The following is a 17,908-nucleotide window of genomic DNA, read 5'->3' on the forward strand; positions in this document are numbered from 1 at the left end:
GATCCTAAGAGGAATTTGCATTTTTCAAGAGCAAACATCAAAGCACCGTATATAATTAGCTCACTGTAATTGATTTTGAAATACATTGAAAACATAAACCCTTCACCTTGTGTTCAGTTGATAGTCTTTTGCCCTGAATGATGTTTGCTGGTACTGGCGGCTGCCCAAGAACATTTGCATTTACTGTGACATCAGTTAATGTGGTATCCTTTATAATATTAATCTCTTTTGCATTATATGTGACAATAAAAATGGGATCACAATAATGTTGTTATACATAACCATATCACTAACTGGGCTGAGCAATATTATAACCAGATGGGTATTTTTTTTTTTCAGTTTGAATTTTATGGGTTTGAAGTGCCCCCTCAGTCAGTTTGCAGCTGACCTCATGTTGGGCAGGAGTGGTGATATGCTGAAGGGTAGGAGGGCTCTGCAGAGGGATATGGACAGGCTGGATTGATGGGCTGAAACCAATTAGATGAGGTTCAACAAAGCCACGGCCAGGTCCTGCCCCTAGGTCACAACAACCCCAGGCCGATCTACGGGCTGGGAGTGGCAGGAGAGTTGCTCTGGGGAAAAATAACAGGAGGTTCAGGTCAACAGCAGCTGAGTGTGAGCCAGCTTGCCCAGGTGGCCAGGAAGGCCAATGGCATCCTGGCCTGTATCAGCAATAGTGTGGCCAGCAGGACAGGGCAGTGACTGTACCCCTGTACTCGGCACTGGTGAGGCCTCACCTTCAGTGCTGTGTCCAGTTCTGGACCCCTTAATTCAGGAAGGACACTGAGGTGCTGGGGTGTGTCCAGAGAAGGGCAGTGGGGCTGGAAAAGAGTCTAGAGAGTAAGTCTTATGAGGAGCAGCTGAGGGTGTTTGGCCTGGAGAAAAGGAGGCTCAGGGGAGACTTTACCACTCTCTATAATCACCTGAAAGGAAGGTGTAGCCAGGTTGGGGTCTGTCTCTTCTCACAAGCAACCAATGACAGTCTAAAAAAGGATACAGTCTAAAACTGGGCCAGGGGAGGTTCAGATTTCAGGTTCAGATTTTTTCATAGAAAGAGTGATTGGGCATTGGAACGGGCTGCCCAGGGAGGCAGTTGAGTTGCTGTCTCTGAAGGTGTTTAATGAAAGACTGGATGTGGCACTTAGTGCCATGGTCTAGTTGAGAAAATGGTGTTCAGTCAAAGGTTAGACCTCATGATCTCAGAGGTCTTTTCCTGTTTAATTGATTCTGTTATCTCTGACAATGGGCTCAGCTGCAGCAAACTTCAAAATTAAATTCCTTTTGGGTCATTTAGACCTTCACTATTGTTTTCTCATGCTCTTTTGCTCAAGTACCAGTGTACCTGACAGCAAGTGGAATGACCTTTGAAGTAGTACAGCCACGGTGTTAGTGATATTACAGCAATCTTCTGTTTCATTTGAAGATCAGTAAGTTGCTCATTTCAACAGCAATTACTCTCTTCTAAGAAAAAGGAAATTTTAATTTTCCCTACTTTAGCATGTTGGCTTTTAATATATACTTAAAATGCAGTATTTTATTTATAAGGTCTTAGGGAGCCCAAGGGTATCTCAAAAGACCAACAGAAATATAAAAGTTCTAAGTAGTAAAACCAAAACAGAATTCACTTTTTTTTCCTCAGGTACACTGAGTCAAATCCTGTTTAGACTATTTGAGTTAACAATGTTTAGTTGAAAAGGAATAAAATGAAAGAAATAAAAGACACTAATACATGAAACCATATACCATCAAGGGGTCTGGGTTTCCTTTTTTTTCAGTTTCATTTGTTAATTACAGTGTACAGACTGCCATATGAACAAAACAATTTTTGAAATACATAGATACATACAAACATAATTTTGTTGCTATCCAAGAGCTGCAGAAAGTCAGTCAGAACTTAACTTGCCAACATCCACAGGGGGAAGTTAGGATGTTCCTGAGTTGTTAAGAATTAGTGGGTTGAGGCACTCACATAAAAGTTGCTTTCTGCTGACAAACACTGTACTGCCTTTTTTTCGTATTTTGAAGTAATATTTTTAGACCAACAGCTTATTTATTTCTTCTCCAAAGGGAAGATAAATATGGGATGGCAAAGGAAAGAGGGAAAGCTAGGACTACTTCAACTTTCCTGGAAATGCTTGAAACAATCTACAGGAGAGAACAGACTAAGCTTTCAAGATTTTTTTTTCTTCAATTGTATGAATAAATCCAAGTGCTAGCTGAAAAACCTTTAATTCTGACAAACTCAAAAACTCATTAACTGATTACAGTGAATACTTTCACCCTGAAATAGCAACACTATCTTGTAAGTTAAGTTTTTCCTACTTGTCACATAATGACATGCCATTTTGAGACACACAGGCTTAATTCATGGATCAGATGTACTTTGGAAGTGAATAGCTGATACTTAACAAAAGTCTTGGTTAGTATTGGAGAGAAGCTGTCTAGTGGTCTTTCAGAGTTTGTTTGGAGTGCAAATAGGTATTGCTACTTATGCAGACTATTATCATGTCATCTTTTCTCCATGGATAATAAACTATATCTTAAAGGAAGAGCCTAGATAAAAGAATATTCCCTCCTGGGCAGCAGAGTCAGCATTGTTCTGTTATATGCAGTCTTACCAAATTTATAATTTTCATAGAAACCAACATTTCTGAGGTACTTGAGAAAGGAAAATTAGGTATTTAATAATTTTTTCTGGACACTGTTAGGAGTTCAACTTGGTCTGAATTTGGCTGGCGTGAAGTAAAATCTGCATACCAGATCTGTAAATTACCTAATTATATACATTCAGTTCTCAGTATATTGCAAGTGTGACATTTTCTTTTCTTCATACTGAGGCACCTGCTACAACTGAAGAACCTAAGAGTGTCGTTGCTCCAAAGGTCAAGTCAGTCAACATGTAATATTCAGTTCTCTGTGAAACTTGGAGTAGGAGAAGTAGAGAAAATGAATAGGAAAAGGTCTTGGGCTTGTCTTTGCAATGTTTAAAAAAGTTTGCCCTTCTTGTCTCCATTGTTTAGAATAGTCCACATGCTGGTATATTATTAAAAAATCAATGGGTCATTGTAGGCAAGGGACAGAATTACTACACCAGTGTGGTAGATAAAATATGTTTAAAGAAACAATTTCCTTCTTCCTAGATCCCCAGCATATTGGCCTTTTTTTGGGTTAGGCAGTTATAGAATTCAATTAGAATATTTATGGGCCTCCAGAGTTAGTAGCTCAATTCCTTTTCATTTCAAAAAGGATTTGTAAAAATACTTTCCCTGATTAAAAGGGAAAGGTTGATATAGGAATGACTGGCTTTGAATATTTTTTCAAATACATTGAAAATTTGGTTTTTGAAAATGGTTTTTTTTGAAGGGTTTTTTTCTTTATTTTTTTATTAATAAGTTATCCCTGATTTTGAAATTCAGTAGACATTTGCAAGGTACTCATATAGCATTTAGTCTCCTCAGTGGCTGGTAGATACTGGATGTCCATGCTATATGTAAGTTACTTAGCACTTCTGAATATCAGCCCCTCTTACAAAATTGGTTTTTCTGTATAAAATGAGAGATATACTTTGGTTTTGCACAACAAGAATTACCTCCTTCCTTGAACATGATCTAACATGGTAGGTGCCTGCTTCTCTAGTTATTTAAAGTTGAGATGGCAGAGGAGTCTCTATCTATCTAGGCACATTTAAAAAAAATATGTAGATACTTGGTATTTCTTAGAATAGAGTTTTAACAAGAAAAGGAGCTGATTTTTGTGCCTTTTCTTATATTACCTTTTGTACAAGTTGACAAAGTTTTCAAAACTTAGAAGAAAATTCTTCAGTATTTTCAGTAACACTGTACGGCTCAAAAAAAACTCCTGTGTGTTTGCAAAAACAAAAATCTAAGATTGCACATTTGCTTCTGTGTCATCAGAAGTTGTATTCTGACATTTCAGAAGACAGGAATGCTCACTATGTCTTTAGACAAAGAGAGTTTTTTCCCAGTGGCTGGGGCTAGGGAGTGGATAGGGAGAATAATATAATCATGGTATGTTTTGAGTTTCAAAGGACCTTGAAGAATATCTAAATCCAATTCCACTGGCATGGAGAGGGATATCTTTCACTAGAGCATGTTTCTCAAAGCCTCCAAGTCTGACCTGGAACATTTCCAGGGACAGAGCATTCTCAGTTTTCCAGGTAACCACTTCCACTGCTTCATACCCCTCACAGTAAAGAATTGTTTTCTAATATCTAATCAAAACCTACTCTTTTTTTAAATCTAAACATACTCAAACTAGAATGTTTGAATGCATTCTCTCTTGTCCTGTCACTATACGCTCTTGTAAGAAGTGTCTCTGCATCTTTCTTGTAGGCTCTCTTCAGGTACTGGAAGGCCTCAATTAGGTTACTCCAAAATCTTCTATTAAAGGGTGACAAATCCCAGTTCTCTCAGACTTTCCTTGTAGGAGATATACTCCATCCCTCTTATCATCTTGGTGGCCTCTTCTGGACTCACTCCAACATGTCACACGTCCATGTCCTCCCTGTGCTGGGACCCCAGAGCTGATGCAGGGTTCCAGGTGGGCTCTCACCAGAGCAGAGCAGAGGGGCAGAATCCCCTCCCTCCCCTGCTGCCCACGCTGCTCTGGATGCAGCCCAGGACACGTTTGGCTTTCTGGGCTGGGAGTGCCCATGGCTGGGTCATGTCCAGCCTCTCACCCACAGCACCCCCAAGTCCTTCTGGGCAGGGCTGCTCTCCATCTGCTCATCCCCAGTCTGTGTTGGTACTGGGGATTGTCCTGACCCAGTTGTAGCACCTTGCACTTGGCCTTGTTAGACCTTATTAAATTCCCATGGACCCACTTGTTGAAGATTTCCAGGTCCCTCTGGATGGTATCCTGTCCCTCAAGTGTGTCAACTATACCACTCAGCTCAGTGTAATCTAAAATTTTGCTGAGGGTGCACTTGATCCTGATGTCTGTATTGAGTAACTGGTCCCAGTACAGGCCCCTGGGGGACACCACTTGTCACTGATGTCCATTGGGACCCTTAGCCATTGACCACTACCCACTGGACACAGCTGTCCAACCAATTCCTTTCCCATCAGTCTACCCATCAAATCCATCTCTCCCCAGTTTATATGTGGGGAATTATGTCAAAGGTTTTTCAGAAATGCAGATAAATTATGTCTGTAGCCCCTTTCTTGTCCACTGACAAAATCATCACATAGGTGTAGGTAGGTAGTATATGAATTTTTGTTGTTTGACACCATAAGAAAGGCCAGAACATGGCTATAACAAGGCTATTACCATGGCTGTGCATAATATTTACAGCAATATTTAGACAACTACAATAGGGAATATGGAAAAACGATCTAGAAAACGAAATGTCCACAATTTCATTATTTTTTCATTCTAGGCTGAGTGAAGTTTAGGGTGGTAAACATATTTAGTAGAGAAAAATCACTCAGTCTAAAAATAAGTTATTTCAAAGGAAATTTTCGGCCTAAATTATTGAAAACATTAATGTAAATATTACTTGAAAAATATATTTTAAAATGGAGACATCAAAATTATGTAGAGTAACTGTCTGATTAACTGAGTACTTTGGACTTCTACTGGGTTGCTGGCCATGAGGTTGATCTAACAGAACATGTACAATGAAAGAATGCAGCAAAGGATCACAAGAATGTGTGCGTTTCTGACAAGAAAATGGAAACCAGTGTTTGTACATTTATACTGCAGGCATTTTGACTTGTTGTCTGCTATATTATTAACTGTGATGGACAGTAGGACAGAAGAGCCCATGTGTTGAAAGCTGACCTTTAACAAAGTGGTAGAAACATGAATTTGACAAAAAACCCTAAACAAATAAATAGAGATATGTACAGACCTTTGTGCTCAATGCTCTCAATACTGCTGGCATGCAATTACAGACACACTGTAGTGTGAGACAAGATGCATCTCTCCATAACAATGAAAAAGAGCTCTTGCAGGAGAAACTGCAAGACCACATAGGTATTATAGGTCTACTGAACCTACAGATAATTAAGACTTTCAGCAATATATTTGGGCTATAAGTATGCACAGCATCTTTTAGCTCCTGGTGTCTCATCTGGTAGTATCTGCTGGGCATAAATGTACCAAATGGCCTGAAAGCTGTCACCAGATTGTTCCTTATAGTAATCTTCATTTTCCAGACAATCTTCTTATTAACAAAAAACCCCCAAACAAATAAAGAAATTGATTTCAAGTACTCAAGGACACCGGTGTCTACATAATATCTCTTTTTTTTTTAACTTTAATTTTTTTCCACTGTTTGTTTCTCTAGAACCTAAGCTAGCTGTATGTTTTTATAGTGTTATATAGATAGAGAGAATATTTTGACAGTATTCAGCTAGCTAGAAATGGCATTATATAATTTGCCTTCTCAGAACTCATAAATTTCCCACATGTACCATTCTCCCTTGTCCTGTCACTACATGCCCTTGTAAGAAGTATCTTAGAAGTGCCATAAAATGGCTGTGTTTAAAATAAATTCTGATAATTATTTATTGTAAGACTCAAAAAAACTCTCAAAGTAATGTGTTTTTTCAAGACCAGTATTTTTTGCAGCTTTGTAAAGGTCTGTTTTCAATTTTATGACTAGCAAAGATTTTCAGCTTGAGGAAAGCAGCTTGAAAGACCAGAATCCCTTACCAGATTTCTGAAATGTGTCCTACCGCTTCAGAAGTGTTTGTCATGTTCTGGTTCTGAAAGTACATACTCTCACAGTCTAGGGACCAAAGGGATTTATCACTTCCATGAAAATATCTCAGAACAAAGTTTTGAGATGTTCTCTGCAACCAAATTCACTTATTTACACCTCAGTGTTTTAATGGTATCCACAAAAAAAGTATCCTACTACAAAAGAAAGAAGGCAGGCTAACAAGATTCTGTACTGTTTCATATGGTTGGGAAGTTAGAAACAGTATCTCTGATACCAGTGATACAGCAAGGAAGAAAGCAAAAAATAGTTTAATGTTTGACATATAACAGAACTTTTGTCTTTCTTTAGCCAAGGATTTTTCTGCAAATTCAGTTATTGAAACATGTCAAACCAGGACTTCATATTTTAAAACCACAACATGATGAAGTAGTAGTGGAGTGTATTTTATAACAGCATGAAAATACACTATAATAAGATTAAATTTATGATTTTATGTCTGTAAGAATTTTAAAATATGTAGATAATATATTAAATGTCTTATTTATTTTTGTCAATCTTTCTGTCAGCAGATGATTCTTTGCTTCCTCTATAATCCTTTCAGACTATAACAGAAGAGTTGCATTGGCATGGTGCTAAAATGGAACCCTTGGGCAAAGTCAGCTCATTGCAAGATACTTTGTAAAATCAGGGTCAATTGTCACATTCACATTCCTAGTCAATCATCAGAATTAAACAGAGTATTTCAGATTCCCTATGTTTGTACACTAGTATTGACACAAGATTTCTTGAGAAACTGGATATTACATTTTATATTTGATTCCCCAGGCAGAGGTGCAGCCTGAAATTTTGGTTCTGTTCAGATTCATCAGTGTAGGTTATTGATGCCCGTTGTTCAGTGTATATAAATTTAGTTTAGTTGCAGGGAATAATTTTTCTCCTTATATTATTAATTCTACAGTACTAGTGTAGAAAGGGATGTTTCTTGAATTGCTGAAGCATATCTCTATTTGTTTACTATTTACTTCAGATGAACCTTGTACTAGATTTAACTTGCAAACTATAAGGATTTCTTTCACTATGCTTTGACAGGCTGAGGACTGAGAATTTCTTTCAGTAACTTTTTATGATGTCTCCATTTTCCATGCTCACAATATAAAGAATATTCATTGCATTCCTTCATGAAAAATAAATCTATTGGACTAAAAAGAAATTATTTGTAAAATTGATATTAAAAAACCCCAAATTAAGTATCTGGAGTCAGACCTACTTTCAGTTCCAGAAAAAGTTATTTTATAATAGACTCCAAGGCTTAATTTCAAGGAGGATTCAAATGTTTTAATACAAAAAGCATTAAAGGATTCTTATGTGGCAGAACAGACACCTGGGGACTTCTCCTAAATGAGACTTCATCATATAGTTTGTTGTGTATCAAGTGAGGTATTAATTTTGTTGTAGAAATCTTGAAAATATGTATTACTTAATTCATAAACTGTGTCCTTTCCATAAAATATTTTCCCTGTTGCATTTTTAACTAAAACCCTCCCTCTGTATGTATGTATATGTGAGGGATTTTTATGACAGTATTTTTTGTTAAGACCTTATATATAGCATTGCTTTAATTATATAAAATAATCACGTCTAAAGAACATATTTATCTGTGTGCAGTTTCTAAAATATGTCTCTAAGATTAGCTGGTTTTCCCACCTGCTATTCAAGTGACTGCAAAAGATCAAGAGCTATGTAATCTGGAGAGTTCATGGAAATGAAGGAAAAAATTCTGAAAAGGGCAAACACAATCTGCTTAAAAGCATACTTCACTTTCTGTTTCTAAAATTAGATAGATGCAGTAAAAGAAAAAAAGAAGAACAAATTGGCAAAGGATCTGGCCAAAAGTGAATAAAAAATAAAACCCAGCAAGAGAAATCTCTGTACTCTCATACCTGTTGCTTTAACTCTAATACTCTCGCTGTAGAGTTAGTTGAGTCCCTTTCCAAAATGTTGAAGGTAACATTAATTAGAAGTTTCAAAGCCACAGGCATATGGTGCCATGCTCTGAATTATAGCAGTATAAAGTTAGCAAAATTTTGTAGGCTGTAAAACTCTGTTCTTCTGGAAGGAATATCTACAATACATCTTAAAATGTAACATTATAAAACATTAGAGAATCCATTTCTTGTCCCTAAATGATGAGCTTTCACAGGGGAAAGACTGTAATTTCATGTTGTTAAACTGAATCGGAATTGAAGTGGTTTATTGATTTATTAATGACATGCAATTAACTGGCAATCAATGAGCTATACAGAGATCAATGTCAGGGATGTAACTCATAAACCATTCATTGACACCCCTTCAGAAGATGCTGATAAACATCCCCAACCTCTGAGCAGCCCTCTGTTACTATTCCCAGGAAGTGCAATCCCTGCAGCTCCTCTGGAGAAGCCTCAGGTGCTGGAGGCTCCCCCTCCTCAGCCTGGGCTGTGAGCCCTGCTGCTGCTTAATTTGCCAGAGAAGGGCCTGAGCAACACCTTCACAACAACTAGTTCTGTCTGAGGCAATTGAGGAAAAGTATATGTAATAACTAATTATCTATACCTCAGACTTGAAAGTTGTGAAGAGTGAGTGCTATGGTAAAACATAAGACTTCAAAAAAATTAAAAAGAGATAAGAGAAGAAAAACAACCTGATTATATTGTGCTTTCAACTGCTCATTTTTATTTCCTAATATAAATACCTACCCTGTTTCTAGAATAATACCCACCCTTCAGAATGAGTTAACTACTTTCTGATACCATTCTGTGAAACAGGTCACACAGTGGAGTTCTTTTCCTAAAGGCAATATGTTTGAACTTACGTCTGCACAGATATAAAGAGATTTTGTCAGTCAGCCATGTTAGGAACTCTCGCTGTTTTGGTTCCCCTTTAATATGCAGGACCTTCTCTATGGCTCATGTCAGTGCAAATCCTTCTTGTGACTTTGTTACTGAACAACCTCCTTTTAAACATCCAGTAAGGAAAAAAAGTTCGTTACCTGTTAGTTTTTTTAAATTTTTAAGTCACACTTTTTTTTTTTTTTTTTTGGTCATGTATAAAGGAAGTTCTTTTCCAGCTTAAGGTGTAAGTAATTTGTTCAGTCACGTCCTCCTTTGGTCTTTGTGTGCAGAAGGGAGCAAAGCAATTAACCTCTTTTATTATATTATCAAGGTATTTACATTCTCCTTCCTAGGTTAACAGTCTATATAAATTAATACTGATATTTATTATTCCAATTCAAAGGTTATGGTGTTCTTCTCCTTAGAAAATGATAGTGTTAAATTCTCTCATTCTCTGCTTTACTGGCATAAGGGTATATGAGTGATCAAAGTGACTTTGGGTGCAAAGTTAATCTGAATTTTTAAAACGAATAAAAACTCCTGTGTAGTTTATTATGGGAGTCAGGTTTGCACAAGAAATATAGCTAAAGAAACCCTGATAATGTGAGAAAATAAAATCTTGTAGGTAGCAAGAGTTCCTGCATGGCTTATTTTGTAAGATTTGCCTACCTGTATTCCAACAGGATGCCATCAAAGTGGAAATTAAAATCACTGAACATTGAGACTCTGAATTTCCGTCAATGTGTCACAATTACAAAACCAGCTTCTGCTATATGAGTCTGATCTACTGTGAAAATGTACAAATTATTCAGTTGCTCTAGAAATGCCTCATTTATTACCCGTATTGAGAAATTCAAATGGGTGAATCATGAGTTTGACTTCACCACTTTCCCCTGAATCTGATTACAAGTCCCTCTGTGTCATGTTTTTGTGTAGTTTAAAAAGGTATAAGATACATTTCATTTTGAAGTAATTCCAATTCTGCCTGGGTTACATCAGTTGTGCTAGAAAGGGATTCGGGAGGATCAGAGTATTTTTGGCATACATGGAAGGAAATCTGATCAGCTGAGAGTCTGCTCTAGTCAGCAGTTCACCATACTGGGGGAGGCAGACTGGTACAAGAAGCACAGCTCGACAGCTGTGCTGAGTTGTACAGAGTGAGGCTGTAAACCTTGCTTGATTGATTTATTTTAAAATTTAAAGGTGGAAGTTAGGGTCAAGAAACTATGATGTCAAGGGAAAGTTTTTCTTCTCCTTAATTCTACAGGTGGTAGCTAGTCAGAATATTCATTGCAATGACCAGTACTTATTTGTGTTATTATTGGTACTTTTAGAAAGAAAAAAACAAGGTTAAAGATAATATCTTGCTTAGTAAAATGTAACATTAAAAAGACCAGTGTATGTAGCTAAAATTAAAGTAGTGAAGATTTTAATTTTTAGAAGCTTGATGATGTGTAGTTTTGAAAATTTTAATCTCTGTATTCTAGCTGACAATGAAAGTTGAAATTTTTTTGTGGAAATGGAAATGCAGAACTTTAAGCAGCCCTCATGATCATCGTATTAATCTATGAGAACAGATGAATGTGATATAATTACAGTAAAAAATGAAATCAAAGGCAAAGCTTGCTTGCTGACATGGTTTATTTGAATGATTATTGCCTGAAGAGTACATAGAGTTATGAAAAAGGTTGTTCTGAAGGCTGGAAAACAAGTTAAGTTAAACTATAAGGATATACCACTCTTTGGATCAGGTGTACAAGCATGTGCAGAAGTGACTCCCTTGCAGTTATCAGCCTACCCAGTATTTTAGGTTTTTATTGTAGTAGCCAAAAGGAAAATTTAGGGGAAAGCTACTATGCTTTTGTTAAGCAGAAAAGCGATTCTTGAGAAAGTCCTTTTTTTTGGAGCACAGAGGAAGAGGAACCAGCAGCTGGTTAGATCTAGAGGTGATGATTAATTAAAGAACTTGAGAAAAAGGCAACATTTCTGTCCTTTATTTTCTTTTCACGGTGGATTAGATCACAAGTTAGGTTATTAAACACTTCTGTAGAAGATGAGATATGGGAAATATATTTATTTCATTCAGTTGAAAATTGACCTGTGACTGTCTGAGCCTGTTTAAACACATCATAAGGATTTTATGATGTAAATTTTAGCAAATAAAAGGAAATGGTAAGGATAAGAACCTGCTTGTTTTCTCTTACACCTGAGGAGTGAATCCTGTGCAGGAGCACAAGGACAAAAGAAAATTAGAGTGAAGATTATGGGAAGAATTAGAAAGGATTGGGTAGATAGAGGTGTGCAAGGAAACATCTAAGGTCATTCTATCTATCTATCAATCTATCTATCTATCTATCTATCTATCTATCTATCTATCTATCTACCTACCTACCTACCTACCTGCCTACCTACCCACCTATCTATGTGTGTATCTGTAGGTGTACTCTCAAATAGTCTTCCATGTTTTGTGTTTATACTTTTGTGGGAAAGGGGGAGAAATTAAAATAAAATGAAAAATAATAGTCCCACATCTGCTTGGATGTCTGTGAATCATATTTTAATAAAATTTGTGTGCTCTTATGGTTTTTCTCTCTTGCAAAAATCCTATCACCCTCTACAGAAGTAAGGATTGTAGGAGAAGGAAGACAACACAATGAAAACCCATGTTTGTTGAGAGAGAATTTGATGACTAGATTTTATTCTTTCTGGCTTTTTTTTCAAGCGTGATATTAAAAGATCAAATTCCTTCTGTATCAGATAATTTTTGTACTATGTTGTTAGGCAATGGTTTGGACTGGGGATACTACAGAGATATTCTCAGAGAGATATTTAGATTCCTGATACTCTGCTACCTCCTGAGTGCCCTCATTACTGCCTAGAATTTGTCTCCTATAAAGCACTACATGTGCTTGGCCAGATGAAAGACTGTTGTAAAGGATGATAAATGCCATTTAGAAACAGAAGCTTTTCCTAATTGAGGGTGGAGGCATGCTGTGCATCCCTTTGGTAATTCCTATGAGATAGTGAGGCATTTCAGGAGAAGGCATATAAACACAGAACTGGCTTGGGGCAAGCAGGCACGTGCAGAAACCCACACTATCTCAAAGCTGCCAGACACCGTTAGTGGATAAGCTTTCCCTGAAAGGAAGGAAAACATTAGTTCACAGACTTATGTAAATCAAAACTAACATTTATGGGGCTGATCTAGTGTCTTTTGAAGCTGAAGAAGATTTTCCCTCTGTAGACTTCTGTGAGATATAGATCATACTTGGTGTGTAAGTGTTTAAGCAGTGCTTTCTGACTTAAAGTTGAATCACTAATTAGGCCATACCTTTTTTATCCCAATTATTTTGTTTGCCACTCATGTTCTTGCTCTTTCTTCCCTCTTTCACCTTTTTATTTGGGTAATTAAAGTTCTGCTTTGACATTAAGATGAAATTGAGAAAGATAAAATTTACTGTAATCAAGACACAGGTTGACAGGTAGGCCAAGACCCAACCATCTCTTGTAATGCTTGAAATTTTTCATGATGATTTAAAAAAGGTTGGATTCTAATTTGCACTGAGTTTTGCTGATAAATTAAACAGTATTTAAAAGTGCCCCAAAGCTAAACTTCTTACAATTTTTTCTCAGTGTCATGATCCTGCTGACTGTTAAAAAATTGTATGTCACAACAAAAAACATACTTCAACTATTAGATTTTCTTATTCCATCTTATGGAATAATTGCTGTTTCTGAAAACCTTTGTAACTGATTTTGTAGAGCAAGGCTGTCTGCTAGGATATCAGCTCAAGAGCTCTAGGCAGAAAAGCTGTCTGGGTGAGTAAAGGCTTAGTATCGTATCAATAGGTCATGACAAAGAGAAATATGGGACACTTTGCTGCTAAGTGATATTTATAATTGCTCTGATGGAGGAAATAAAATTGCAAATTAATAGAATGAGAGAAACATTGGGTATGGGGCAGCTGGGTAATATGTTTCAAATGTCATTTCTTGGCAAAATATATTGAGTGCCATTTGAAAACAGAATTTTCTAGGGTCTGTTAGTGATACTTGTCTGTACATTGGAGCATGAACAATTTAACTTCAGCAAATAGAACCCATCTTGCTGACCTCTCCTAGGTATTTTGTCTCAAGTCTATGACACAGTGTGTTATCAGGCAGGAGTTTACTGCTTAGAAAAATATCTATATACAGTTGTAATCAGACAGCCAGTTTGGAGGAAGGTTAAAGAAAACTTGTGTTTGCTAACAGAAGGAAAAATAGTGCTCCCCAATGACATATTAGTATTCAAAGGCAAAACACCAACGCAGGGTGAGGGAGACCTAATAATGAAGGTATAGAGTTGAGCTTTTTCATAACTCCTTTCTTTTTAACTTTTGCTTCTGCCAGCCATTCACCTGTGTGCTACTGAGAGCCAAATATGCAGTAATTTTTCTCTTGTCTTCTAAACCAACAATATATGAGTTTTTATATAATTGTTTTCTTTGTAACCAGATGATAATTGTAAGAAAAATCAGTTTATTTTTTTATTTTCAATATACCGAACAATATGTCAGTCTCAATATAATTTGATATTTGCTCTTTAAATGTTATTATTCGCCCTCATAATTTATGGATTGTATTTTGCTGAATTTTCCTGAGGACAATAGATTCTTGAGTAATACACACATGAATAGGACTGACATAGTTTTACTAGCAGAAATTCAGCAACTTGTCTAATACTAACTGTACTGATGTTGCCAGCAGCACTGAAAGAAGGTTGTAGTTTGTGGTTATACTAGAACACAAACTTACTGATCATGCTATGTGTTTTTCACTCTTATTTCTCCTGGGCTTGACTTACACATTTTAAAATGTATTTCTTGGACCAAATTCATTAGGGTTTTCCTCTTGAAATAGGAAGCTGGTATTTTCTGCTAGGAGCTATGCCAACTGAAAAAAAGTATTTCTGAAATGTCATTTAAGCAGGGGTTGTGCTGTGAGTTTCTCTTTCCCTTGAAGGAAAAGTAGTACATCACAGTATTGCCTCAGGAACAACCTGGAGGTTTACTAAATCACAAAGGAAATGCACCCAACTTGTTGGTTTCCATTTTTTTCTGATGTGTAGGAAAGAGAAAGAGAAAATGCATGTGCCTGTCCTTCACTGGCTGAAAAATAGCTCCCTAGTTCTTCTGCCTTAGTGCCTCTCTATAACAAGCTGAAGATTGGGTCAAGGCTCGCTAATGCTTGCTTCAACAATCCAGTTCCTGGCTCGCAAATCGGCACAAGAAAGAGCAGCTGCACAAGCGAAAGATGGGAGGATTTTTTCTGGTGGTAGAAAACATTGATTTTATAGCTAACTGCCTTCACAGCAGCAGTGCTTAATGCTACTGTGATAGCTCTGTGGAGTGGATTGAGGGCCTGAGTACTGTCTCATGGGACTTGGAAAGAGTCTGCAGCTATCAATACTTCCTTGAGCCTAGACACATCGTTATTGCTCTGTAGCTGCCCCTTGAACTTATTTATATCTCCTCAGGAACTGCCATGAGTGTTTTGACTTGAGGTACAAGTGTCTTTCATAGCTGCAAATGATTGTCCTGGAGGCTGAACTCATGCTCTGACACAAGAAATACTGACGTAGGAAGGATCAGAGCAGGGCTCTTACCCATGCAGTCCAGGTTTCCCACTCCACGTTTTAGTGGTTAGTCATATAAAAAAATGGAAAGTAGAGGGAATTTTTATTTTGCTTTTTATTTCTATTGCTGCCAGTATGCATCCCACTTCTAAGCAGGTACAAGCATGTTTCTACTGGTGAAACTTGAAGAAACTTTCAGGGTTGGCTGAAAAGGCTCCATAGAGCTCTCAGCAAAATAAAGGAGGGAAAGTTTCCTATAACCTCAGATCTCTTGCGCTCTAAGGTAGGTAGGGACTCTCTACATGTTTTCGCCTGAGTTAAAGTGGCTTCCATTAAGCTTAGCTTGAATGTTACCTGCAAGACTTATTACTTCCCAACCCAGATATCAAAGGCCAAACTGATCTGGCCCTCACAAGAGGTGAATATTAATTTGCAACTTTTTGAATATTCATTTGCATATTTAATAGTAATGATACAAGATTCTGAGGCCAGTAAGTCTTTAGGGAATGGGCATTTCCACTTTCAAGTAGTAGTGATCAGATACTCTGATCTCCTCCATGGTTGGCCCTTTGCACTGAGGTTCTTCATCCCTTAACAGAAAGTTCAGTACAGGATGATGACAGAAGGAAGGGCAACTCTGTCACCTCATTTGAGCATGACTTGTGGATGTTAGCCCAACAAGACCCTGAAATTGCTAATGCCTTGCTGTCTTTAGTTCTTATCTGAGAGGAAAATATTTTCTGTGCTATGTAAACCTAGCTGTACTGTGCAATAAGAGTAAGTAAAAGCTTCCCATCTTATGTATGCCGAATAATGCTGCATCAGTTAGACACCCCAGAAAGCAGTGCTAGCAGAGTACAGAGAGAATGCCTATCCCTGTAATTCACAACTTGCAAAGCATGATAAAATGTAAATACTAATGTAGCTAAGAGTCTTTGCGAGTCCTTTCCCGCAGTGGCAGAGGTTTTTTGCTTTGCTTTCTTCTCTCTTTGCAGTCTTGGGACAAATTAAAGTCTTACTAAGTGGATGAAATAAAGCATGACATTAATTTAAAAACAAAACTCCCAAATTTTAAAAATCTAATAAACAGACCAGTACTAGAAGTCACCTGTTAATAGAAGAAAGATATCTACCTACCTATCATTTTACTTTAACTTCTCAGCTTGTTGGAGAATTTTTTGGCATATATTCCTGTCCATATGTGCATTTGTTTACTATACCATTTACAAAGTCCTTAGCATACAGATGGCACAAAATAAAGTGAATAAAAATTAATAGATTCCTATTACTCTATTTGCTTTAATTCTATTTTTATCACAAAATCCAATTTGTTTGTGTCTAGAAAGAGTTTGGACATCAGAAGAATGCTTAGCAACTATTAAATGTAGATTGCAGCCTGAGTGCTAAAGCAAAGTAAGTCTATATAATTTAATAGCTTTTCAAATTAATGCAAATTGGTTGCCAGATTGTTTATTCAAGAATTTGTCATTGTTTGTGCAAATCATTTAATATGAAACTATCAACAGTTTCTCACAGTTTTGTTAGTAAAAATCCTAAAGAAAAGCTTCAATAAAGCACAACCTTTGCAATATCAGGAGTTCATTGCAGAAAAGTGTCAGCCCATTTGATGTAATTTTACAAGGAATGGATTGTTACATTTCAGGTGAGCTTAATGACACGTGGCAGAAGTATTCTGCAGGTATTAAATATGTCTGACAGAAAATACAAATCTAGTTTCAGAAAGCACAACTGTAGTCTGAAGCTTATTTTGAGAGTGCAGCTGTGAACTCCTTATAGTGATCTTTATGCTCCTCAGTAATCGGAATCATAACATCAAGGTGTCCATCAAACTTGTGAAGCAGAAAGCCAGCAAATATTTGTATTACAGGCCTTTGGTAATTTACATTGACCTTTTAGGCATTAGGTGAATTTTTAAGTAAAAAGTTAAATTGCTGTACCCTTAAAACCTTTGATGGCCAGGCTGGATAATGATGAGTTTAGTTGCATACAAAATGTAATAAATAGAACAGCTGTGAGTACACATCATTCAAAAGAAATCAACACTGATCAAGAAAACAATGCAGTGCTTTGTGCTGGTCTCTTCACCTTGACAACACATATTCAGTATGGTAAAAAGTAGATGCAAGGACAAGAATCCAGAATATCTATGGAGACTAATAAGCATTAAATAAAGGTAAAAGGAATACCATGTACAAAGGTGGAATGTGATGCACTCTGAAGGAAATGTCAAAATCATTATAATCTAAAGGTCCACGTGTGACATGGGAGTTGGTAATGTTTTCCAATGCTCTCGTGCTTCACATAAAGACCTTAGAAATTTCACTGCTGCACAAGTGGTCAAATATGTTCCCTAATTTGTATTAATTAATATGCAAGTACAACCAGTTCAAGGAGAATAAACAGCATGTCTTTAACAGCTCCTAAGCATTGTCCAATATTGGTCTCTAAACCCCAGATAGTAGATAGTAGTTTACTTTTTAATAAAGGAAGCTATTTCTAATAGCCCAATCTAATAGCTATTTCTATAGTCTAATCTGAGATAGCAATAACCTCTTCTTTAATTGGACTCATGCATTATAAGCATTTGAAGAGATTTCCATTTTTGAAAGAATTTCTTAATGGGATATTGGATGACGTTCTTGGATTATTGACTAAAAGGCTTTTTTCTTGAATCCTGCAGAAATGGCTACCAATAAAAAGATGTGTCTTTTC

Source organism: Taeniopygia guttata, chromosome Z (genome assembly GCF_048771995.1).
Source record: "Taeniopygia guttata chromosome Z, bTaeGut7.mat, whole genome shotgun sequence".
Taxonomy (NCBI): Eukaryota; Metazoa; Chordata; class Aves; order Passeriformes; family Estrildidae; genus Taeniopygia; species Taeniopygia guttata.